This window comes from Cervus elaphus, chromosome 17, assembly GCF_910594005.1.
Source record: "Cervus elaphus chromosome 17, mCerEla1.1, whole genome shotgun sequence".
Taxonomy (NCBI): Eukaryota; Metazoa; Chordata; class Mammalia; order Artiodactyla; family Cervidae; genus Cervus; species Cervus elaphus.
Window position 1 is genome coordinate 5,128,670 of NC_057831.1, and position 27,353 is coordinate 5,156,022.

At 42.2% G+C, this 27,353-nt stretch overlaps 1 protein-coding gene and 1 non-coding gene across 5 annotated transcripts in view; one reads left to right on the plus strand and one right to left on the minus strand.

Moving 5' to 3' along the window:
* Positions 1 to 27,353, plus strand: part of PRDM5 (PR/SET domain 5) — a 249,711-nt gene that overhangs the window by 195,978 nt on the left and 26,380 nt on the right. The gene's annotated exons all lie outside the window — the stretch shown is intronic.
* Positions 24,147 to 24,253, minus strand: LOC122673681. The gene has a single exon (XR_006334791.1). It is a non-coding gene; the product is annotated as a U6 spliceosomal RNA (small nuclear RNA).

Consider the following 27,353-nt stretch of genomic DNA (forward strand, 5'->3'; position numbering starts at 1 on the left):
CCTGTGTTCTTGGACTGTTCTTGTCATCTGGCTTTAAAGACGTTGTTCTGAGAGCATCTGTTCACCACGGGGGGAAGCTGGAGGTCTGTGGTCCTATGGTGGAGCCACTCACACCCTTCTTACCTGCTCTGACACCTGGCAGAGGACGCTCAGGTGGACTGTCCGCCTCCAGCCACATTGTAGTCGGTGGACAGCGCTTCGGGCTCCAGCCTGACCCCTCCTGCTTGTTTGCTCACTGAAGACAGCATCTGGGATGGACATGAGTGATCACACCATTAGGGAATAACATTGAAACTCATCTCAGTGGCAGAAAAGGAGGTAGATATTTTGCAAACTGCTGTAATACCACTTAACTATTCATGAGAAATCACTTTACCACTATTTATAATATATCCCTGTGCCTAGGCTTTGACGTTGTGCCAGTTGATCTAAAGATTGTCCCTCTTAGATCACAGGATCCCGGGTAATTAATTTACTCTGTAAGACTTTATTAACCCTACTGTGTGCCAGGATTACACAGATCCCAGGGTTATATAGTTGACTATTCAGTACAGGGTCGGCTTCCCTGGTGGATCAGTGGTAAATAGTCCGCCTGCCAGTGCCGGAGATGCAGATTCGATCCCTGGGTTGGGAAGCACTCCTGGAGGAGAAAATGGCAACCCACTCCAGTGTTCTTGCCTGGGAAGTCCCATGGACAGAGGAGCCTGGTGGGCTTCAGTCCATGGTGTTGCAAAAGAGTTGGACATGACTGAGCAACTAAAAAACAACATAGAACAAGGTGTCTGGGAGTTTCAGACCCTTCCATGTGATGTACGGTGGTGTAGAGAGGGTCTAATAAGAAAAGAGGCCTCCAGCGTGAGTAGAGGACAGATGACATGGGCTCTCTGGATGTGGGATGGAAGTGTTCAGACTTTACCCTCGGGGCTGGTGAGAAGCCCTAGAAGGTTGGTGACCTCAGAGCTTTGGCCTTTTCAGGTTCTGCTGAGTGCCTTGTTCCTCGCTCATTGCTGGCCAGTACCAGCCCCGCTCTTTCAGGCAACCTTGTTCTTGGGTCTTAGAGAGCTCTCTGTTCTGTGATAACCCTCAGCATGCAGTGATCCCTGCAACTCTGCTTGGCCTGCTGGTAACTTTTGTCTATTTTGCCCAGGTAGTTTTGGGCAGGGACAGGGGAGTGCTTCAGGAAAATGTCCAAGCAAACTGTCCCTGGAGAAACAATAAAAGCCTTTCTGGGTGCCTTTTCCTAGTCTATGATTGCTCTTCCTTTTTTCCCCACTGCTTTAGAGTAAGGAGTAAAACATCTGCCTAGAATCAAGTGGCTGTACCACCCGTCCACCTTCCAAACCTGACAGGAGAGCTCTTCCCAGCATTTTAAGTGATGCACTCTTTTCTGCTCTAGCAGGGTAAAGTAACACAAATGTGTATATCATATGAATGCCTTTTTCCCCATCCATCACATAACCCTGAGGGACTGTTAGCACAGCTGGGACCAACATGGTGTTTTAACTGACTGACTGCTGGAGCTTTGAATTCATTGTCATTTGAACTTAGGAGTAACATAAAACTCAGGCAAAATTTCATTTGAAGGGATTATTTATGGATTATTTGGTTAACTGATTTCTATCGCTGTTATCCTGAATAATAGAAATAAAGTCAGATCCCTGGGTTGTAAGTTGCAAATACTTATGACATGAGGCCTTTCTTGATTAGCTCACATAATGTCTTAAAAATTGAAAACAAAAGAACTTATCATAGTGCACTCCGTGACAGTTTCAGTACTTCAGTTGTTGCACAGAGAACTCCTGACTAAAGAAGACGTTCGACAGGTGTAGCAGACTTCTGATTGTACCCTTTAGCGTTCTGGAGTGCGTGCATTTAGTCTCAGTTGGCCAAGTGCATTTTGAGTCGACGTCTATGTTATATGCCGTGTATTCAAAGACGAGTTAAGAAAACGGGTTAGCCCTTCAGTATGCTGGGGAGGAGATGATCAGATAGATGATCACAGATAACAAGGCCTGTGAGAGAAATATTCCAAGGATGTTAATAAACCCACAGACGAGGAGTACCTGCTTTACCATGGGAGAAGTGTTCAGGCTAGAAAAGGTGTCAGGAGAAACACAGATGGGAAAGCTCATTCATGAGATTTCCAGGGAATGAAAAAAGGAAAAAAAAAGGCAGAGCCACAGGAGATTCCCTATGAGGAAACCAAGAAGGAGCAGCGAAAGAGGCTGAAAGAGAACCAGCAGAAAAGAGGTGATGGCAAAGCTGCAGGAGAGGATGAGATTTAGCATTTCAGGGAAGATCACGTGTGCTGTCTTCCTCTGGAGTTCCATGGCCTGTAAGCATACTACAGGTTAGAACATCCTGTTCAGTAAAGATAGTTAATGTATTGTCCATTTAACCTAGCATTTCCCAAGATAATTGGAGCAGAGTCAGAGTGAGTGAGTGAGTGTATATGTTATATATCTCACTGAACGTTGTGTTCTATGGAACACTGTTTAAGAAATCTTGATCTGATTCATCCTATAACTGACTGCCACAATGATAGTTACAAAGGTCAACTTTGATATGTCTCAGTTCCTAAAGAAAACAAAAAAAGCAGCAAGTGCCCAGCGGCCACCCGTCACCTGAGTGCCCTATGCCCTTCTGGGCATGCTGCCTGCCCCTTGCCCAGCCCCCTCCCTGAGTGAGTGGCCAGCACTGACCACGTGTCCTCCTGCAGCTCACCATGTTTTCTGCACCTGCTTCAGTATTTCTTGAGGGTGCCAATAACATGATCCTTGTTCTCTGGCTTTTTCCTCCTCCCTGTGGAGATCTTACTTGCTAAGTCACTTCAGTTGCGTCTGACTCTTTGTGACCCTGTGGACTGTAGCCCTCCAGGCTCCGCCTGGCTCCTCTGTCCATGGGATTCTCCAGGCAAGAATACTGGAGTGGGTTGCCTTGCCCTCCTCCAGGGGATCTTCCCAGCCCAGTGATCGAACCGCCATCTCTTAGATCTCCTGCATTGGCAGGTGGATTCTTTACCACTAGTGCCCCCTCTTAGCTCTTCCTTAAAACTTCTGGTCAGGTATCAGGTTTTCCTCAGCCTTCCCTGCCACTTCTGCCATGGACATTTCTTGCTCATACATTAATCATACTGTATTAACTCAGTTTTTTTCACTCTTGTGACATAGTTTCTCTTTTTTTCCTTAGCACTCTATTCATTTATTCATTCAGTCATACACAATGTAACTGCCTTTTGATTTTCTACTCAGCCTTATTGATGTTTATGTATCTTTTAACCTGTTTTCATAAAAAGGGAAACTTTCTAAATAGTAGGAACTCATTCTATATTTTTTGAACTGATCACTAAGTGTCTGCTAATCATAAGTGTAAGTCATGGGGCTTTATGTCAGTGGTGTTTTGGTCCAGCTGTCTCTTCCTCTCTCCCGGCAGCTGCGGCAGAAACCTGGTGTATTGGCTCAGGGTTCCTGGGTCCCCGTGAGCTTGTCTGGGAGGCTGGGCTGGGCCGGGCCGGAGTGCTGTCAGAGAGCATCAGCTCTTCATAAGGAGAGTGTAGGTATCTCAGCGATGTCTGCTGTACTCCTTTGTGAACTCCGTGTATCAACAAGGGGTGTATGGAGAGCAGTTTGCAGCTTTAGCAAAAATAAAACTTTGTAAATATTTAGCATTTCAGCTGATTGCTGCTTTGCCACCACTGTATTATCTTTCGAATTTAATAACATGCTTCAAGAGTTAAAGGAAAGTATATACTGTTGGAAATGTGTAAAGGGAGTTTTCTTTGTTTTTAGGATAGGCAGTATACAATTAATTTTTAAAAGAAATGAGGCCATTAGTCTTATAAAAGCAATGCTTTTCTATACTATTTTCTCTCTGAAAAAGAGTTTTATATTCAGTGTGCACTCTATTCAGGGAGTTTTAATTACCAAAATATCATATGAATCACGAAATAAAGGACTGCCTATTTATGTGAATATCCCATAAATGGATTTCAAGAACAATGCTGTATTGAGACTCATACATAATTTCCTTTCTTTATAAAGTCACCTCATTTATATTTTCATGATTTGTGTGATTTTTCAATTTTGAATTATATTATTCATGTGCATATTTTGATACTACATAGAAGAAAGCAGGTTAATACCCTTGTTGAATTCTTAATATGGGCTAAGCCTTATGATAAGCAAAATCCTATGAAATAGGTATAATATCTCATGTTAAAAATGAGAGAAGTGAGGCTTGGGAGATTAAGTAGCTTGTTAAGAATCATATGACTGGTAATGAGCAGGGCAGAGATTGGAAATCAGATCTCTTTATCACTGAAGATCTTATTCTTTATTACTACATATGTAGCTATCAAGGAAGGCTCAGATGGTAAAGAATCCACCTGCTATGCAGGAGACCTGGGCTTGATCCCTGGGTGGGGAAGATCCCCTGGAGAAGGGAGTGGCAACCCACCCTAGTACTCATGCCTGGAAAACCCCATGGACGGAGGAGCCTGGTGGGCTGCAGTCTGTGGGGTCTCAGAGAGTTGGACACGACTGAGCGACTAACACACACACACATTTACCAAGATGTTCCAAAGGGTTCCGTTGCATACCTCACGAACCAGTCTTTGACATAATTCCGGGAATACTGGTGTTGATTTCTCATTCAGTTCAGAAACAGTGAACGGCTGCTGCTGAAGCCCCTGCACCCTCTGGACTCCTCCCGTGCCAGCCCCCACTGCAGGGCGCCCAGGATTCATGCCATGAGGTCTTGCTGGAGAGTGCTCCCACATGACTGTCACAAAGGCACCCCTCATAGAAGGTTATTCAGCAGTACCAGTGTGACCTCTACAGGCATCTTCCATTCATTTGCACTTTTAAAACCATTTTCAAGAAAATATTGCTAATATTTTGAAAACCACCAGGGAGAGATATTTCATGTCCCTTGTAATCTATGTTAAAAAGTGAAATTTCAGTGTGGGGAGATATATTCCACATTTTATCTAAATCCCTCATGTTGCAGTTACTCTGCATCACTGGAAATTAAAACAGTATTTTCAGTGTGGTAACCTTCCAGATCTTTGAAGATGGCTAGTTTTTTCCAGGAAGACACATCTCAGCCGAGAGTGGCTCTCAGAAGGCCCCACGGCAGGCGGACAAGATCGGTGCTCAGGACCTGTGAGCTGTGGCCTGAAGGACCTGTCAGGCCTGTCGGTCCTGTTGCCTTCGTCTCCAGGGGCTGTGAATAGTTTTAAAATGCTTTGATTTCAGTATCTCTGGGTATTACAGTGAGATTTATTCCTCTGATCCTGAAAGAAACAGGGTTCTAGGATAGAAGTCTTTTGTTTGGATTCAGATTAAATGATCATGTGGCTGTTTCCTTTTTCTCCATAAAAGAAGCTATATTCTTTTATTTTTCACCCTAAAAGAGGCAGGTAGTGGTTCTCAGAACATGGGTAGCATTTATACTTTGACCCAAATCATATTTACTTTAAAGTAAAAATCTGCTTCCCCTGAGAAGCATTGAGGCTCTGGCTGTCTCTTTCTTTACTTTTCCAAGACTAAATCCTTATGCTTTGTATCAGTCACGGTTTGTTAGAAAACTCGCCTCCTCCTGGGGTCCTAAATGCATAGCTTCTAAGGACACTTTAGCACTGCTACTTTAGCATTCTTTATTAAAACATTTTAAGCACTAAACATGTAAAATTCCATTCTTTATTGTCAGTTCTCATCTCATTTTTATTTATATTCTCAATTGTAAATGATTTTCTTTTTGTCATAGATTTGGCTATTTTCCAGTCAAATACTATTTCAGCTTCTGTGTACCTTCAATTTAGTTTATCTCCTCATTATGTGAAATCTGTGTAATGTGAGTGCTACCCTTCCTTGTGACTTCATTTTTCCTTGAAAGGATTTCAGTACGAATATTAAAAGGTTAATGCCATGCCTATACTGTAGCACTGGACAGAGTATGTACATGGTGGTGGATGTTACTTGATGGGAAAGTTGAAGATGTGTTTACACCAAAAAAGTGACTCTACCATTTCAGCAGTGTTGTGTCCTGGAAAAACGTAATCAGGCATTCACTTAAAGAACAAAACCTGTGGCTCTTTTTCATTTTTATGAATATTTGGATATAATTAAACATAACTAAGTGTTCTCTGAAATCATTATTGCATGGAAACTATATATGTATATTTATATTTAATATTATATATGACATAGATATATAATTACATAATTACATGTAATTTAGATGTAATAGCAAACTAGATGTCCATCAGCAGATGAATGGATAAGGAAATTGTGGTACATGTACACAATGGAATATTACTCAGCTATAAAAAGGAACACATTTGAGTCAGTCTTAATGAGGTGGATGAACCTAGAGTCTATTATACAGAGTGAAGTAAGTCAGAAAAAGACAAATGCTATGTATTAACACACACACACACACACACACATATATATATATATAACACATATATGACATTCCATATATGTATATATAACACGCACGTATATATGGAATTCAGAAAGATGGTAATGGCGAGCCTACATACAGGACAGCAAAGGAGACACAGATGTGAGGAACGGACTTTTGGACTCAGTGGAAGAAGGCGAGGGTGGGTGATTTGAGAGAACGGCATTGAAACATGTATATACCATATGTAAAACAGATGACCAGTGCAGGTTCAGTGCATAATGCAGGGCACCCAAAGCTGGTGCTCTGGGACACCCCAGAGGGGTAGGGTGCAGAGGGATGTGGGAGAGGGGTTCAGGATTGGGGGGACACATGTATACCTGTGACTGATTCATGTTGATGTATGGCAAAACCATCACAATATTGTAAAGTAATTATCCTCCAATTAAAATAATTTTAAAAAGAAATGTAACCTTGATCAAGTGAAAAAGTATATATATATTTAGTTTTTATATTTTATATAGAATATGTAAATAAAATATTAAAATATATAGTATTTTCAGTTTAGTGTCCTCTATAATTATATGCTCAAGATAGAATAAAAGTAATAGGAACCAGAATTGAGAGAATTTTCTCAAACTTTTGTCACTAAATGTTATTTACATGTTAATGTTTATAGTATGAGGTTTTAAAGATGTTTCAGATAGGTGGATTGTGTTTCTAAGGCTTTTTTTTTCTTTGGTAAAACTCTGATTTACAATGATTATGATGGTGCTGATTTCCTGTGGCCTTGATACTGGACTGTAACACCTGTGTTGGATAGATTACTGGTTTGAGATTTGGTGTTCTGGAAATGATGAGGCTGGAGGAATGGGCAAGAGGCTTTGGGGACTGGTAATCAGATCTGTAGCCCTTCACTCCAGGGCCAGTAGTTGAGCTCGGGCAAGTTATGAGCGATAGAAACCATTCATCTGAGAAGACCCATCCTTATGATGATGGAAAGCCGATGATCTGAGGTTCCTCAGGGCCACTGTTCAGAGTATAAAGTACTTTCTGCCTCAGCAAAATGTGAAGACATCTGAGAACCTCCTTAAGCTTCAGGACTACCCTGGAGGCTCCCTGAGTGCCTGCCTGCTGAGCTCGAAAGCCTAGGGCACCAGACTTGACCCAGTTCTCAGACACTCTGGTATTCCTACCAGAGGCAGGATGAATCAGCCCCAAAACTCAGCACATCAGTGGGGGAAATTCTAGAGGTTTTCCTGGGACTAGTCTCGATAAGCATTACAGTGAATTAACTGAATTTCCTTTAACTCATGCTTCTTTCGTTATCATGTATACCGTATACACGTTTACATATCATGTATACGTGTACGGATACATGTGCCTTTCTTGTGCATGTAGTTTATTGTTGCAACTGCAGCTCCTCCTTCTACTCAGTGAGTGAATGTAGTTGGCTCACTGTGCCAGTGTAAGTTAAAATGAACTTTCTGCTAGAATGGATGTGCCTGACTGTTGCGGATCTATTATGTGTGTGTATGTGTGTGTTTATTTGGCTTTGTAGAGGCAGCAGAAGTGAAGGAACTAAAATTAACATGTTTTTAGATATTAAGCAGTGTACCAAGTCATTGCCAAACAAATGACATTCCATCTACAGTATGGTCTTTTTACATCCTGGACAGTTTGTCACCAAGTAATATATGACTGAATGCCTGAATTTTGAATTTGTTAAATATTAAATTCTGTTTATGTTTCCCCACTGGTGGGACATGAGTGAGTTCTCTAACATCTGTCCTGTTAGGGGCTGTCTCCAGTGAAAAGGCGGTTGCAGGCTGGATGTCTGTTCCTTCTTATGCAATGCTGGGCTTAGAGCCCCAGGGATATGCTCCCCTCCCTGTCCCCAGCCTCATTTTTGTGTCTTGAGATGATCGATACCTGTTTTCGTCCCTGTCTGAAAAGAGGCCCTTGGAGATTGGTGCTTGTCCTCTTTTCACAGGGAAGAAGCACATGCTCTCACTGAGCTCTCCCTGACCAGTTGGGCCTCACTGTGGCTCACTTCCTTTCTGTGCAAAATAAGAATTATGTTAACTGACTCTCCCGCCAAGTGTATTATTTATGTTGGTTTGACTTAGTACCTGGCTACTATAGAAAAACCATTGCCACTGCACTTATAAATAAAGAAAAAATTTCTAAGAGATTGTACTGACAGTTCCTGTCTTACATGTTAGTGTATTCTGAAGGGACTGAATCTCTAAACCAAAGAGTAAATATAAAGAATTAAATCAATAAAACAAGATCAATATGCAAAGAAATGGTTCAAAATTGAGATCTGTGATTCCATCAGGTTCCTTGTGTCTTGAAATTTAGTAAAAAGAAGGAAATAGCCTCAATTAAATCTTCTTTAACCTAATATATTCTGAGAGACTGAGTTGGGCAGTTTCTGAGTTCTTTGACAGTTCGTCTCTGTCAAAATGCTCTTCCTTTATACAGAACAACAAAACAAAAACCAAATTCTTGAGGGAAAAGTGTTTTGTTTGGCCTGAGCAAAAACTTGGCACTTTGCTCTGAGGCACTGCTTTTCTCTGTCCTTGTGACCCCAGGACCCTACCTAGGCCCACTGGGATGGAAGCCCCTCTTCTCACTGGGGGTCACCAGCACTCTTCCCGGTAGCTGAGCTCCTCCTACCAGGAGAGGATAGACTGTGGCTCTTCGTGCATGGGACAAGAGCTCAGGAGAGAGCATGAGTGGGGGCTTCCAAAGGGCTTGTGTTAGCAGCGTCTCCTGTTTGGGATGTTGCTCTCTCAAGTGACAGCTGAGTGTACTTTCAGGGGTGATCGTATAGTTCCCTAGATGGTATCTAAATGGGACATCATATTTGCACTTGTTCCTAAATTCATGTAGTGCTGTTTAATGGAGAAAGCAGCTTGGCATCATCTTACTATTTGCCCCTGGAATGGGGGACTTTAGGGCTAAAATAAGGCTAATCAGAAGTAAATGAAGACACTTAGTCATGGTTCTTGAGATAAACTGTTGGGAAGTCCCTTCTCCAGGAACATGCAGGCATGCTGTCAATTCACTCATGTCCAATTCTCTGTGACCCTGTGGACTGTAGCCCGCCAGGCTCCTTTGTCGATGGGATTCTCCAGGCAAGAATACTGGAGTGGGTTGCCATTCCCTTCTCCAGGAGATCTTCCTGACTCAAGGATTGAACCCACATCTCTCATGTCTCCTGCATTGGCAGGTTGGTTCTTTACTACCTGCACCTCCTAGGAAGTCCCTCAAAGAACATACTAAACCCAAAACAGTCAGAAGCTGTTAGGTGAAAAGTCACCACTATTACCCAAAAAAAGGCAGGATATAATTTGTTTCTCGTTACTCTTGATGGTTACTCTTCCAGCAACACAAGAGAAGACTCTACACATGGACATCACCAGATGGCCAACACCGAGATCAGATTGATTATATTCTTTGCAGCCAAAGATGGAGAAACTCTATATAGTCAGCAAAAACAAGACCCGGGAGCTGATGTGGCTCAGATCATGAACCCCTTATTGCCAAATTCAAACTTAAATTGAAGAAAGTGGGGAAAACCACTAGACCATTCAGGTATGACATAAATCAAATCCTTTATGATTATACAGTGGAAGTGACAAATAAATCTAAGGGACTAGATTTGATAGAGTGCCTGATGAACTATGGATGGAGGTTTGTGACATTGTACAGGAGACAGGGATCAAGACCATCCCCAAGAAAAAGAAATGCAAAAAAGCAAAATGGCTGTCTGAGGAGGCCTTACAAATAGCTGTGAAAAGAAGAGAAGTGAAAAGCAAAGGAGAAAAGGAAAGCTATTCCCATTTGAATGCAGAGTTCCAAAGAATAGCAAGGAGAGATAAGAAAGCCTTCCTCAGTGATCAATGCAAAGAAGTAGAGGAAAACAACAGAATGGGAAAGACTAGAGATCCCTTCAAGAAAATTAGAGATACCAAGGGAACATTTCATGCAAAGATGGGCTCAATAAAGGACAGAAATGGTATGGACCTAACAGAAGCAGAAGATATTAAGAAGAGGTGGCAAGAATACACAGAAGAACTGTACAGAAAAGATCTTCAGGACCCAGATAATCACGATGGTGTGATCACTCACCCAGAGCCAGACATCCTAGAATATGAAGTCAAGTGGGCCTTAGGAAGAATCACTACGAACAAAGCTAGTGGAGGTGATGGAATTCCAGTTGAGCTATTTCAAATCCTAAAGATAGTGCTGTGAAAGTGCTACACTCAATATGTTAGCAATTTTTGAAAACTCAGCAGTGGTCACAGGACTGGAAGAGGTCAGTTTTCATGGCAGTGCCAAAATGCTCAAACTACCACACATATGCACTCATCTCACACACTAGAAAAGTAATGCTTAAAATTCCTCAAGCCAGGCTTCAACAGTAGGTGAACCGTGAACTTCCAGATGTTCAAGCAGGTTTTAGAAAAGGCAGAGGAACCAGAGATCAAATTGCCAACATCCGCTGGATCATCGAAAAAGCAAGAGAGTTCCAGAAAAACATCTATATCTGCTTTATTGACCACGCCAAAGCCTTTGGTTATGTGGAGCACAACAAACTGTGAAAAGTTCTGAAGGAGATGGGAATACCAGACCACCTGACCTGCCTCTTGAGAAACCTGTATGCAGGTCAGGAAGCAACAGTTAGGACTGGACACGGAACAACAGACTGGTTCAAAATAGGAAAAGGAGTATGTCAAGGCTGTATATTGTCACCCTGCTTATTTAACTTACATGCAGAATACATCATGAGAAACGCTGGGCTGGAAGAAGCACAAACTGGAATCAAGATTGCCGGGAGAAATATCAATAACCTCAGATATGCAGATGACACCACCCATGTGGCAGAAAGAGAAGAAGAACTAAAGAGTCTCTTGATGAAAGTCAAAGAGGAGAGTGAAAAAGTTGGCTTAAAGGTCAACGTTCAGAAAACTAAGGTCATGGCATCCGGTCCCATCACTTCGTGGCAAATAGATGGGGAAATAGTGGCTGACTTTACTTTTTTGGGCTCCAGAATCACTGCAGATGGTGATTGCAGCCATGAAATTAAAAGATGCTTACTCCTTGGAAGGAAAGTTATGACCAACCTATACAGCATATTAAAAAGCATAGATATTACTCTGTCAACAAAGGTCCATCTAGTCAAGGCCATGGTTTTTCCAGTGGTCATGTATGGATGTGAGAGTTGGACTATAAAGAAAGCTGAGTGCCAAAGAATTGTTACTTTTGAACTGTGGTGTTGGAGAAGACTCTGGAGAGTCCTTGGACTGCAAGGAGATCCAACCTGTCCATCCTAAAGGAGATCAGTCCTGGGTGTTCACTGGACAGACTGATGTTGAAGCTGAAACTCCAATACTTTGGCCACCTGATGCGAAGAGCTGAGTCATTTGTAAAGACCCTGATGCAGGGAAAGATTGAGGGCAGGAGGAGAAGGGGACGACAGGATGAGAAGGCTGGATGGCATCACCGACTCTATGGACATGGGTTTGGGTGGACTCCAGGAGTTGGTGATGGACAGGGAGGCCTGGCGTGCTGCGGTTCTTGGGGTCCTAAGGAGTCGGACACGACTGAGTGACTGAACTAAAGTGAACTCTTGATGATAGTAGGTTAGTATTTTTAGGAAGAGGAATGGTGTTTGCAGAAGCTCTCCAGTACACATTGGTCTGCTGGAGTCTGTGCTAACACTAGAGAAGACAGGAAGTCTTCACAAAGAACTCACCCAATTGTGAAAGACTGAGCTTCAGTTTACTTACTGAACAAAACTGTATCTGATGAAAAGGGTAAAAATGCTAATTTTATGAATTCTTCCTTTTTTAACGTTTATACAGACGCACTTTTTGTTACAACACTACGACTTGAGTACATTCAAATATTGTGCGATCTCTGCCAGGACAACTGTGGAATCCTCACCTGTGCAAATAGACAGGCTGTTTTTTCAGCATTTTTGAGGTTTGAAAGTGGCAGGTTTACGCTACTAGCCCCTTCCCATCTGTGCAGTGTGTTGATTCAGAGCGGTAATTTATATTGATGATATGAATTCCTCTGACTTCTGCCCGCTCCTTGATGGTTTTGTTTCCCCTGTTGACATGAACTTGGCTGGAATGACGGCTCTGTTGGTCATGGGTGAATTGGTTGCATGTGTGATAGCACCTTTCTGCTGTGTTCTGATTATTTTCAGAATTGTGTAATGGGTTAAGTATGTTACTCCTTCACAATTAAATACCTCTTTTCTGAGGCTTTGCATTTACATAATCCTTTCTCCTGGAGACCTCTGAATAAGCTTTATGGTTTTATTCAAGATGGATTATACTTGCAGCCTTCACATCTGTCAGAAAGCATGCTTGTTATTTTTGGAAGTAGGCAAGTTGAATCAAGTAAATACTCTGTGGACTGATTGGACCTGCCTCTTAAATGTCATCTGTGACTATATTGAATTCTCATTCACGTTATTCTCTGTACCCCTATGTTGTGCCCCCCTAAATCGGCAGGGGTTTGGTATGTGCTAAATGTGCTCTGTGCTCAGTCCTGTCCGACTCTTTGCCACCCCCATGGACTGTAGCCTGCCAGGCTCCTCTGTACATGGGGATTCTCCAGGCAAGAATACTGGAGTGGGTTGCCATGCCCTCCTCCAGCGGGTCTTCCCCACCCAGGGATCACCCTGTATCTCCTGCATTGGCAGGCAGATTGTTTACCACTGGGAAGCCCTGTGTGGAATATCATATTTCAGCCTGTGTAGCCGTGAAAGCTCAGGTTGATAGATGAGTACACCCCAGCTCCATCTCCTCCCTCTGCCCTGTCTTTGCTTCGCAGATCTGTTGGACTGTCTTGAGGATAAGGGCCACATTTTAAACTTCCTGTTTCCCACAGTTCCTAACACAGAGTCTTGCTCATTACACCTGGGGACTTTTGCTGATAAGTTTATTGTCAGTTACATCATCATCTGATCATGGCAATTGTCTTGATTGCTGTCAGCTCACTTATAAAGCTTGAAACATTTAAATTAATTGGTTTTTAACCTTAAAATACTAATTCAGATATAGGAAGGGGCCTTTTTAAAGGAAGTGGTTGCTATTTTTCTCTCTAAATTTGCCTTTAGAGATGGATTACTGTGGCTGAGGCTATACATTTCTTAGGAACATTCCACTGGTAAATGAGGATCCCTGGAACATGCAGAAACAATATTAGGCTGTCTTAAAATTGTAAGACTTACTTTGATTTTCAGTGGCAGATTTTGGGAATATAGCAAACAACAGTGTTGAAGACGGTATGTGACGAGAGGAAGGCAGGTGCATCACAACCTGTGACCTCACAGCTCTGACGGTTTGTTCTCCTGGTTGGGTTCCATTTAAGGTGATATTTGAAATTCAGCACTTTTGCCTTGAACACTGTATTTATATTTTTGATTGTATTTATTTTCTTTTTGTTATCTTTCCTTTATTTGTTGATTTGCATTTAATCTTGAAGTTTAAAGGTAATGAGTGTAATTTTTTCCTTATTATAAAATTTTCCTTTTCATATGATTAGTCTTCTTTTGTATGATTTTTGAAGATAAAAAAACTAAACAATTAGTTATTATGCAGAGAAATAGTTTCCCTTTAGATAATTTAAACAACATTCTTTCACTTAACCAGTATTCCTTTTCTTCCAAAGATTACAAAGAAAATCCTTTATAATGCCCAGATCTCATATTATTCTCAGAATCTTTATCAGCAAATATGTTTTCAGCTCCTTTTTAACTCCATGTGTATGAGAAAAACACTTCTGTCCAAAAGAAGACTCCCTTCCATTTTCAGAGCTGGGTTCTTAGACTGTGTTGTACGTCATGACTCTGATAGCCGGCCACTGACTTAGGTTCCTTGTTCATTGTCATATAGCATTATGCTTCAGTGTGAGCTTGACGTATTCTCTGTCACTGGAATAGGGATGTTGGAATATGTCGTGATGATTGGGAAATGTATTAATCGAAGGCAGAATGGTTTCATATCTACATAACCAAAAGCCTAAATTAAAAGTGCTTAAACTGTGATGTTTAAGTCACATAACAAGACTTGTAGTGGTCAGGCCAGCCTATGATCAGTTCACGCAGGGGTTCAGCAGGGTCTTAGGTAGCGCAGGGCCTCCCATCTCCCCTGCTGTCCTTAACCGGCTCCTCAGGTACCACCTCCACACATGGAGGCCTCAGCAGACAGAAGAGGTCTTGCTCTGAATCCCTTGCAGATTCACTTTCTCTTCAGTAACCGCCAGCATGACGTATGCCCCAGTCTAAACCTATCCAGAGGAAATGGAGTTGCATTCATTGGCTTAGCCTAGCAGTTCCCACATGGGTCTGCATATGAGAACCTCCTGGGGATCCCTTGAAAGCACCGGACCCCAGATCCCAGCCCAGTGCAGTCATACTCCCTGGGGGGTGGGTCACCAGCACGCAGTTCTCGAAGCTCCCTGGGCGATTCCAGGGCAGGCAGGGTCGGGGCCACGGCTGTGCGTGATGCACGTTCCTGCTCTTGGCTGAGCCCTCAGTGGTCTGCTGTGTGTTTGACCACGGGAGGGGTGGGTGTGGGGGACGGGGCCACAGAGGCACCACAGACCCCGGCCCTGGAGCAAGAGTGCCTTATTTTGAGTTCTGCCCCCTCTGTCCTAGTGTGTAAACCTTGCTCATATTTTAAATTAATATTTCTGCATATGAGAACAACCATACCAAGTTTGCAGCATTGCTTAACAATTAAATGGGGGAAAAATCCTCCTTTAAAGTTCCTAGCACTTTGCCAGCCGCAAAGTAGGTACTCTGTTAGCATGACCACAGCGTCCTTGTGGTAAAGCATAAGTAATAGCAGGGGACATAGAAGTTATTGCTGCTGTTGTAATTATTATTATGATAATTATTACTTGGGAGGATAGGGGGCCAGATCAGAAGTTTTCACTGCTGGCTGCACATTAGAAGTACCTCAGGAGCTTTTAAAAAGCACCAATGCCTGGTCCCACTCAAGACCAGTTAAATCATTCTCTCTGGGGTGAGACCCATCATCAGTATTTTAGAAAAAATTCTCACATGATTTGAATGTGCAGTCAGGTATGAAACCCTCTAGGCTAGAGATTACAAGAGTGAAGGTGTGAAGGAAATTTTAGTTCCCGTGGCTTATCCGACTGTCCCAAATGGACCAGGTTGAGTGACCGCTGTGGTGGCAAGAAAACGTGGTTTGTGAGCTAGTTCAGGCAGTTCTTTGCTTGCTTTATGCCAGGCCAGCTCTTTGTCACCTCTGTGCTCTCAGGGGTAGGACCTTTCTTCCAGCCACGTCACTTCCACACATTATTCTATGGGCCTCCAGAGTGGAGGAATTAAAAAGCCATGGAGTGCTTCCTTGTTACTATTTAAAGTCTATATACAACACTTCAGTATAAAAATTATGTTCTGTTTACTGTGCACATTTTAAATTTTCTGTCTGTGAATTGTGCAGTATATTTTCCTAGTTTCCAGAAACTGTGTTTTCCATTAGCTACAGTGCAAGATCAGTTGTGGATGTGTTGTGCAGAAACCTGCTCTAAACATCCTCCTGGCTTTCTTCAGGCTTCCCTAAGAGTTACAGTTTCTGGTGCATTGTTTACTAGGCCACTGGTATGTTTTGTCACATGTTGAAAGATCACACTAGCTATTAAAATAAGATGGTGAATAAAAAGCCACAAAAGCTATAAATATCTGTAAAAGAAGTTTTCTAGGCAAGGCTGCTCATTAGAGGGGACCTGGGGGCGTGGTGACTGTGTGCAGCTGGTGGCCCGTGTACACCCAGAAACGGGGCGGTTAGGAGGAACTGTGGATACATGGCCTGCTGTCCGGCGGCCCCGCCCTGTCCCTTTGTCGTGTGGAGTAGGAACCTGCGGGGCCACCCTCACAAACCCACCTCAAAATTCCACCTGCAGTTCTGTTGCAACTTAGATGTTTTATAGAACCAAGCTGTCACCTCTTGGCCACAAAGCTGGTTGTTACTGAGAATCAGGTGGCTCCTACGAACAATCTGGAAATTTGAGTGTGGGAGTCCCAGTCTCTGCCACGCTGAGAAGCACACATCCTGGCTGACCTCTGCTTGAGGTCAGGGCTGCTGCAGGGCATTCCTGGAGCTTTCTGTTTCTTGGAGGGTCTGCACGTGGAATCCCACGTGAGGTCCAAATGCTGACCCAGTCACATAGATGACCCCGGTCTATAGGAGCACAAGACGTCCCCTGCTCTGGACACATATCTGAGCAAACAAGCTGGGAGAGAGAGCTGGGTTTCGGACTCTGCTGCTGGCCTGACTGTGTCTCATGGCTGACGTCAGGGTAGTCAAGGGAGCACTGGGTCATCTCTCAGAAGCCATCTCTGAGACAGGGTTTCTGACTTTTGAGGGGGCCAGTTTTTACCCAGTTCATCTTCCTGATGTCAAAAGTGGTCCCTCTAAAAAAAAAGACAATCTTTCAAGCAGAATGGTGGTATTTTTAAGTTTTAAAATAACATGAAAGCAAAAAAAAACCTTTTAACTTTTTATGAAGAAAATTTTAAACCTGCAGAAGCAGAGAGAATAGGATAATGCAGCTCCATGTACCCTCGTCCAGGTTCAAACAAATTTGTCTTTCTTTCTCCATTTATAACCTCCTCACCACCTCCAGCCATGAAGCTTGGAATTTTTAGATATAATATTAAAATGATACTTAATTCAAGGACTAGGTATAATTATATTTTAGAATTTGAACACCTGGCTGATGATAAAATGGAATCATGGACATCTTATGATCATATATTTTCATTCTAGACTAGTGTTATTCAAAATGTGGCTGAAAAAAATAGTACCAGCCCATAAACTCTTTCTTTCCAGTCTGTGATAACTATGAAAATTGTGAGGAAGTATCTAGAACTTTTATAGCGTTTTGATGTTGTTGCACATCTAATTGCATGATAATTTGAAATATTTCAGTACTTAATTTAAAATGTGTTTTAGAAAAGTATCAGTCATCAGCAACATTGAGGAAAATACGGTCTTTGACTGTGGATAATTTCAAAAGCCCTCTCTTGTACAGTGCTTCTGTGATTTTGCCACTCAAGATAAATTTGGTGTTGGCAAGATCCAGAGATCTTTTTTTAAAAAACTTGCTATTTCATGTAGCTGATTAATAGTATGTTTCCCCTCTACATCTGTGTGTGTATTTCTGCTTTGAAAATAGGTTCATCTGTACCATTTTCCTAGATTCCAAATATATGTGTTAATACATGACATTTGTTTTTCTCTTTCTTTCTTTCTTCACTCTGTATGACAGACTCGAGGTCCATCTGTGTCTCTGCAAGTGGCACAGTTTCATTTTCTGTGGCTGAGTAATGTTCCGTTGTATGTATGTACTCATCTTCTTTGTCCAGTCCTCTGTTGATGCACGTTTAGGTTGCTTCTGTCTCCTGACTATTGTAAATTAACATTGGGGTATATGTGTCTTTCTGAATTGTTATTTTCTCAGGATATATGTCCAGGGATAGAATTACTGAGTCATATACTAGTTCTGTTTGTAGTTTTATAAGGAACCTCCATACTCTTCTCCATAATAACTGTTCCAATTTACATTTCCACCGACAGTGTAGGGGATTTGCTTTTTCTTCACACCCTTTCCAGCATTTATTGTTTGCAGGTTTTTTGATGATAGCTATTCTGACTGGTGTGAGGTGAAAAATGTAACTGTAGTTTTGATGTTCATTTCGCTAGTAATTAGTGATGCTGAGCATCTTTTCATATGTTTTTTGGCCATTTGTACATCTTTAGAGAAATGTTTATTTAGATCTTCTACCCATTTTTTGATTGGGTTGTTTGATTGCTTGATGTTGAGCTGCATGAGCTGTTTGTGTATTTTGGAGATTGATCCGTTGTTAGTTGCTACATTTGCAAATATTTTCTACCATTCTGAGGGTTGTCTTTCATCTTGTTTGTGGTTTCTTTTGCTGTTCAAAACCTTTGAAGTTTTTCTAGGTCCCATTTATTTTTGTTTTTATTTTCTTAACTCTAGGAGGTGAGTCAAAAAGATCTTGCTGTGATTTATGTCAAAGAGTATTCCTTCTATGTTTTTCTCTAAGAGTTTTATAGTGTCCATCCATATGTTCGGGTCTTTCATGCATTTTAAGTTTGTTTTTGTGTATACTGTTAGAGAGTGTTCTAATTTCATGTTTTTTATATGTAGCTGTTCATTTTTCCAGGCACCACTTCTTAAAGAGGCTGTCTTTTCTCCATTGTATATTCTTGCTTCCTTTATCATAGATTAGGTGACCATAGGCATGTGGGTTTATCTCTGGGCTTTCTTTCCTGTTCCATTGATCTCTATTTCTGTTTCTTTTGCCAGTACCATACTATCTTAATTACTGTAGCTTTGTAGTATAGTCTGAAGTCAGGGAGCCTGGTTCTTCCAACTCTCTTTTTCTTTCTCAAGATTTCTTTGGCTTTTCAGGGTCACTTGGGTTTCCATACAAATTGTAAAAAAAAAAAAAAAAATTTGTTTTAACTCTGCAAAAAATACCATTGGTAACTTGATAGGGGTTGCATTGTATATGTAAGCTGCTTTAGGTCAGTCAGTTCAGTTGCTCAGTGGTGTCCGACTCTTTTTGACCCCATGGACTGCAGCACACCAGGCCTCCCTGTCCATCACCAATCCTGGAGTTCACCCAAACCTGTGTCCATCGAGTTGGTGATGCCATCCAGTCATCTCATCCTCTGTTGTCCCCTTCTTCTCCTGCCCTCAATCTTTCCCAGCATCAGGGTCTTTTCCAATGAGTCAGCATCAGGTGGCCAAAGTATTGGAGTTTCAGCTTCAAACTCAGTACCTCCAGTGAACACCCAGGACTGATCTCCTTTAGGATGGACAGGTTGGATCTCCTTGCAGTCCAACGGACTCTCAAGAGTCTTCTCCAACACCACAGTTCAAAAGCATCAATTCTTTGGCACTCAGCTTTCTTTATAGTCCAACTCTCACATCCATACATGACCACTGGAAAAACCATAGCCTTGACTAGATGGAACTTTGTTGGAAAAGGAATGTCTCTGCTTTTTAATATGCTGTATAGGTTGGTCATAACTTTCCTTCCAAGTAGTAAGCGTCTTTTAATTTCATGGCTGTAATCACCATCTGCAGTGATTTTGGAGCCCAAAAAAGTAAAGTCAGCCACTGTTTTCACTGTTTCCCTATCTTATTTGCCATGAAGTGATGGGACCAGATGCCATGATCTTAGTTTTCTGACTGTTGAACTTTAAGCCAACTTTTTCACTCTCCTCTTTCACTTTCATCAAGAGGCTCTTTAGTTCTTTCTCTCTTTCTGCCATAAGGGTGGTGTCATCTGCATATCTGAGGTTATTGATATTTCTCCTGGCAATCTTGATTCCAGCTTGTGTTTCTTCCAGCCCAGCATTTCTCATGATGTACTCTGCATGTAAGTTAAATAAGCAGGGTGACAATATACAGCCTTGACCTACTCTTTTTTGTATTTGGAACCAGTCTGTTTTTCCATGTCCACTTCTAACTGTTGCTTCCTGACCTGCATACAGATTTCACATGAGGCAGGTCAGGTGGTCTGGTATACCCATCTCTTTCAGAATTTTCCACAGTTTATTGTGATCCACAGAGTCAAAGGCTTTGGCGTGGTCAATAAAGCAGATATAGATGTTTTTCTGGAACTCTCTTGCTTTTTCGATGATCCAGCGGATGTTGGCAATTTGATCTCTGGTTCCTCTATCTTTTCTAAAACCTGCTTGAACATCTGGAAGTTCATGGTTCATTATTGCTGAAGCCTGGCTTGGAGAATTTTGAGCATTACTTTACTAGCGTGTGAGATGAGTGCATATGTGTGTTAGTTTGAGCATTCTTTGGCATTGTCTTTCTTTGGGATTGGAATGAAAACTGACCTTTTCCAGTCCTGTGGCCACTGCTGAGTTTTCAAAAATTGCTGACATATTGAGTGTAGCATCATCTTTAGGATTTGAAATAGCTCAACTGGAATTCCATCACCTCCACTAGCTTTGTTCGTAGTGATTCTTCCTAAGGCCCACTTGACTTCATATTCCAGGATGTCTGGCTCTGGGTGAGTGATCACACCATCATGATTATCTGGGTCCTGAAGATCTTTTCTGTACAGTTCTTCTGTGTATTCTTGCCACCTCTTCTTAATATCTTCTGCTTCTGTTAGGTCCATACCATTTCTGTCCTCTGTTAAGCCCATCTTTTCATGAAATGTTCCTTTGGTATCTCTAATTTTCTTAAGAGATCTCTAGTCTTTCTCCTTCTATTGCTTTGGGTAGTATAGTCATTTTCATAGTATTCTTCCAATCCAGGAACATGGTATATCTCTCCATCTCTTTGTGTCAGCTTCAGTTTCTTTCATCAGTATCTTATAGTTTTCTGCATACAAGTCCTTTGCCTCCTTAGGTAGGTTTATTCCTAGGCATTTTATTCTTTTTGTTGCAAAGGTAAATGGGATTGTTACCTTGATTTCTCTTTCTGATCTTTCAAAGTTATTCTAAAGATATGCAAGAAATTTCTGTTTATAGTTGTTCAACCTTAGTTTTCTTTTTGTAGAGTATCCATGTGGCTGCGTTGGGTCTTGGCTGTGGCCCGTGGGCTCTTCGTGCCTCGCGCGGGGCCCTTTGTTGGGGTGCGGGGCCTCTCTAGTCCTGGCTCCTGGGTCTTGGCTGTGGCCCGTGGGCTCTTCGTGCCTCACGCGGGGCCCTTTGTTGGGGTGCGGGGCCTCTCTAGTCCTGGCTCCTGGGTCTTGGCTGTGGCCCGTGGGCTGTTCGTGCCTCGCGCAGGGCCCTTTGTTGGGGTGCGGGGCCTCTCTAGTCCTGGCTCCTGGGTCTTGGCTGTGGCCCGTGGGCTCTTCGTGCCTCACGCGGGGCCCTTTGTTGGGGTGCGGGGCCTCTCTAGTCCTGGCTCCTGGGTCTTGGCTGTGGCCCGTGGGCTGTTTGTGCCTCGCGCAGGGCCCTTTGTTGGGGTGCGGGGCCTCTCTAGTCCTGGCTGAGTTGTGGCAGTCCATAGGCTTACTTGTCCCGCGTCATGTGGGGTCTTAGTTTCCTGACCAGGGATTGAACCTGCATCCCTTGGATTGCAAGGCAGATTCTTAACCACTGGACCACCAGGGACGTCCTGTGCATTAATTTTGTATCCTACAGTTTTACTAGATTCATTGATTACCTCTAGTAGTTTTCTGGTGGCATCTTTAGGATTTTCTGTGCATAGTATCATATCATCTGCAGACAGTGACAATTTTACTTCTAGTTCCAATTTGGGTTCCCTTTAGTTGTTTTTCTTCTCAAATTGTCATGGCTGGGACTGCCAAAGCTGTGCTAAATAATAGTGGTTAGAGTGGACATCCTTCTGTTGTTTATAGTCTTAAAGGAAATGCTTTCAGTTTCTCTTTAAAATTACAGACCAGTATCACTGGTGAATATAGATGCAAAAATCCTCAACAAAATACTAGCAAACAGAATCCAAAAACTCCATTAAAAGGATCATATATATCATGATCAAGTGGAATTTATCCCAGGGATTCAGGGATTTTTCAGTATACACAAATCAATCAATGTGATATACCATAATAACAAATTGAAGAATAAAAATAGATGCAGAAAAAGCTTTTGACAAAATTCAACACCAATTTATAATAACTCTCCAGAAAGTGTGCATAAAATAATCTACCTCAACATAATAGAGGCCATATGTGACAAAGTAACAGCAAACATCATTCTTAGTGGTGAAAAAGCAGATATTTTGAGTAGTCCCAACTTGGGTGGGGGTGCAGTTTATATCTACTGGATGCACAGGACAGCCCCCCGCTCCACCACTATACAACAGGTTACCTGCCCTAGATATCAGTAGTGCTGTGGCTGAGAACCCTGCTCTAGACCCCAGTGGAACGTTATGCCTTGTCTAAGGAAGGTTTGGCAAATGGGTCTTTGTCAAGGTGGTGCAGTTGGTAAAGAATCTGCTTGTCAGTGCAGGAGATGCAAGAAACATGGGTGTGATCCTTGGGTTAGGAAGATCCCCAGATAAGGAAACGGCAACCCACTCCAGTATTGTTGCCTGGAGAATTCCATGGACAGAGGAGCCAGGTGGGCTACAGTCCGTGGGGTTGGAAACAGTCAGACATGACTGAGCATGCCTCTTGCATGCCTTGTCAAGGTGCAGGCTGGAAAGTGGCTAAAATTGTCTGTAAGTGATCTGGAGGCACCGTATCCACCTGGAACTTAGTGAGACCTTCTGCAGATGGAAAGTTTGAGGGTTATATGACATTGCCTGAAATCCTTTAAAAATGTAATGCAGCCCTTTTATTTGCAAGTTTCCCATTTTATCTCTGCCAGGTTTATAGTTTTTTCAACAGGAGAAAGTCAGCCACTGCTGTGTTGCTGTTGCTCTTCAGTCACTAACTTGCGTCCGACTCATTGCGACTCCGTGGACAGCAGTCACCAGCCTTCCGTGTCCTTCACCGTCACCCAGGGCTTGCTCAGACTCACGTCCATTGAATCAGTGATGCCATCTAACCACCTCATTCTCTGTCGTCCCCTTCTCCTCTGCCTCAGTCCTTCCAGCATCAGGGTCTTTTCCCGTGAGTAGGCTCTTCACATCAGGTGGCCAGAGTACAGGGTTGATTTCCTTTAGGATTGACTGGTTTGATCTCCTTGCTCTCGAGGGGACTCTTGAGTCTTCTCCAGCACCACAATTCAAAAGCTTCAGTTCTTCAGTGCTCAGCCTTCTTTATGGTCCAACTTGTACATCCACACATGACTACTGGAAAAACCATAGCTTTGACTACATGGACCTTTGTCAGCAAAGCAGTGTCTCTGCTTTTTAGGTCTCTGTCTAGGTCTGTCATAGCTTTCCTTCCAAGGAGCAAGCAGCTTTTAATTTAATGGTGAGAAAATAAAATCTGCTTCCATTTTTTACCCTTCTATTTGCTATGAAGTGATGGGACCAAATGCCATGATCTTTGTTTTTAGAATGTTGAGTTTTAAGCCAGCTTTTTCACTCTCCTCTTTTACCCTGATCAAGAGGCCCTTTAATTCTTCTCCACTTTCTGCCATTAGAGTGGTATCATTTGTATATCTGAGGTTGTTGATATTTCTCCCGGCAATCTTGATTGCAACTTGTGCTGCTTCCAGCACGGCATTTGGCATGATGTACTCTGCACATGGGCTTCCCTGTTGGCTCAGACGGTAAAGCATCTGCCTGCAATGTGGGAGACCTGGGTTCGATCCCTGGGTCGGGAAGATCCCCTGGAGAAGGAATTGGCAACCCACTCCAGTACTCTTGCCTAGGCTGCAGTCCATGGGGTTGCAAAGAGTCGGACACGACTGAGCAACTTCACTTTCATTCTATATATAAGTTAAATATGGGTGACAGTAAATGGCCTTGACATACTCCTTTCCCAGTTTTGAACCAGTCTGTTGCTCCACGTCCAGTTCTAGCTGTTCATTGTTACCTGTGTACAGATTTCTCAGGAGACAGGTTAGGTGGTTTGGTATTCCCATCTCTTTAAGAATTTTCCACAGTTTGTTGTGATCCACGCAATCAAAGGCTTTAGCATAGTCAGTGAAAGTTTTATGGAATACTCTTGCTCTCTCTGTGATCCAGAGACTATTGGTAATTTGGTCTCTGGTTCCTCTGCCTTTTCTTTTTTTTTTTTTTTTTCTTTTTTTTTTTTTTTTTCTAAAAATATGGAACGCTCCACGAATTTGCGTGTCATCCTTGCGCAGGGGCCATGCTAATCTTCTCTGTATCGTTCCAATTTTAGTATATGTGCTGCCGAAGCGAGCACCTCTGCCTTTTCTAAACCCAGTTGTACTACTGAAAGTACTTGGTTCACATATTGCTGAAACCTAACTTGAAGGATTTTGAGCACGACCTTGCTGGCATGTGAAATGAGGTGCATTTGTACCATAGTTTGAATATTTTTTGGCACTGCCCTTCTTTGAGATTGGAATGAAAACTGACCTTTTCCAGTCCTATGGCCACTGCTGAATTTTCCAAATTTCCTGACATATTGAATATAGCACTTTAACAGCATCATCTTTTAGGATTTTCAGTAGTTCAGCTGGAATTCGATCACCTCCACTAGCTTTGTTCATGGTAATGATTCCTTAGGCCCACTTGACTTCATATTCCAGGATATCTGACTTTAGGTGAGTGATCACACCATGGTGGTTATCTCAGTTATTAAAACTTTTTTTTGTATAGTTTTTCTGTGTATTATTGCCACCTCTTCTTAATCTCTTCTGCTTCTGTTAGGTCCTTATTATTTCTGTCCTTCATTGTGCCCATCCTTGCATGAAATGTTCCCTTGATATCTCTAATTTTCTTGACGAGATCGCTGGTCTTTCCCATTCTATTGTTTTCTTCTATTTCTTTGTATAGAGAAGAAGAAGGCCTTCTTACCTCTCCTTGATATTCTCTGGAACTCTGCGTTCAGTTTGGCCTATTCCCTTTCTCCCTTGCCTTTTGCTTCTATTCTTTTCTCAGCTATTTGTAAAGTCTCATCAGAAAAAAACCACTTTGCCTTCTTGTATATCTTTTTCTTTTTTTTGTATTTCTTTTGCTTTGGGATGGTTTTGGTCACTAACTTCTTTACAGTGTTATGAGCCTCTGTCCATAGTTCTTCAGGCACTCTGTCTACCAGGTCTGATCCCTTAAATGTATTTGCCACTTCCACTGTATAATCATAAAGGATCTGATTTAGTTTATACCTGAATGGCCTACTGGTTTTCCCTACTTTCTTCAGTTTAAGCATGAATTTTGCAACAAGGAGCTGATGGTCTGAGCCACAGTAAGTTCCAGGTCTTGTTTTTGCTGACTGTATAGAGCAAAGAATATAATCAATCTCACTTCGATATTGACCATCTGGTGATGTCCATGTGTAGTCGTCACTTGTGTTGTTGGAAGAGGGGACATTTACTATGACCAGTGCATTCTTTTGACATAACTGGTAGCCTTTGCCCTGCTTCATTTTGTACTCCAAAACCAAACTTGCCTGTTACTGTATCCAGGTATCTCTTGACTTCCGACTTTTGCATTCCAATCACCTATGATGAAAAGGACATCTTATTTTGGTCTTAGTTCTAGAAGGTCTTGTAGGTGTTCACAGAACCATTCAGCTTCAGCTTCTGGGGCATAGACTTGGATTACAGTGATGTTACATGGTTTACCTTGGAAATGAACTGAGATCATTCTGTTGGTTTTAAGATTGCACCCAAGTACTATATTTTGGAGTCTTTTGTTGACCGTGAGGGCTACTCCCTTTTCTTCTAAGGGATTCTTAACCCACAACAGTAGATATAATGGTCATCTGAATTACATTTGCCTATTCCAGTACATTTTAGTTCACTGATTCCTAAGATGTCGATGTTCACTCTTGCCATCTCCTGCTTGACCACATCCAGTTTACCCTGATTCATGGACCCTAACATTCTGAGGTTCTGTGTAGTGTTCTTTACACCATTTGAGCCAGGTACATCCATACTGAGCACCATGTCTGCTCTGGCCCAGCTGCCTCATTCTTATGGACCAATCAGAAAGTGCCCTCCACTCTTCCCCAGGAGCATATTGGTTACCTTCCCACCTGGGAGTCTCATCTTCTGGTGTCACATTTTTTTGGCCTTTTCATACTATTAATGGGATTCTCATGGCAAGAATACTGGAGTGGTTCTCCATCCCCCCTCCAGTAGACCATGTTTTGTCAGACCACTTTTCACTATGACCCATCCATCTTGGATGACCCTGACAATGTGGCTCATAGCTTCATTTGGTTACGGAAGCTCCTTTGGCACAACAAGGCTGTGATTCATGAATGGGATCCACTGCTATTGAGAGAATGAAAGACTGAAAGAATGAAAGCAGCTGAGAGAATGGAAACTAAAAACTTAGAGAATTTTTATTTAGATATTTTATATCTAAAAAATTTATAACTTACCAAAATGAAATTCATGCATTTCATAATTCATATATAATAAATTCATGAGCCTCTGCTTCATGAGGGGTTTTGGGTTTCCTTTTAAGCTTAGATACAGGAGATGATTATCTGGTAGAAGCCTTTTTCCTGACCTCTCACAGGGTAAATATCAACAGCTACATGTGTGCTGTGCTTAGTCGTGTGCTTAGTCATGTCTGGCTCTTTGCAATCCTATGGACTGAAGCCTGCCAGGCTCCTCTGTCTGTGGGGGTTCTCCAGGCAAGAATACTGGAGTGGGTTGTCACGCCTTCTTCCAGGGGATCTTCCCAACCCAGAAATCGAATCCAGGTCTCCCACATGGCAGGCAGATTCTTTACCAGCTGAGCCACAAGGGAAGCCCACGTGTATTGAAGTGGGTAGCCTATCCCTTCTCCAGCGGATGTTCTTGACCCAAGAATTGAACTGAGGTCTCCTGCATTGCAAGTGGATTCTTAACCAGCTAAGCTACCAGGGAATAGCTAGCTGTAAGTTACCTTAATCTACAAAAAGTAATCAAATGAAATTTGTAACAAAAGATAATTTAATTTTTACACATGTGTGTGTATGCGAGTGAGTCAGAGACACTTGTTTCTATATCTGATTCCTCCTCGTGAGTTTCTTTTAAATTGACCTTGATGTCCAAGTTGCTCACATGGAAATTATTTCATTAACAGCATGGACACTCTTGGTCTCATTGCAGCTTTGAGCAAGACAAATAGAGAAAAGCTTTGTCCATCAAGTGCATTCATATAAGATATGACAACTGAGTGTTTCACAGGTTGAACCCACTCATAAGCAAACTGTATGTTTAGAACACCACAGATTCTGACAGTCCTCATCGTATATCACTAGTTGTCCTGGGTTCTTCTAATTGCTTACTAGGTTTCCTTTTTAGTTGTATTGGAGTCAGGATACCAGTGCCATGAAAAAGTTA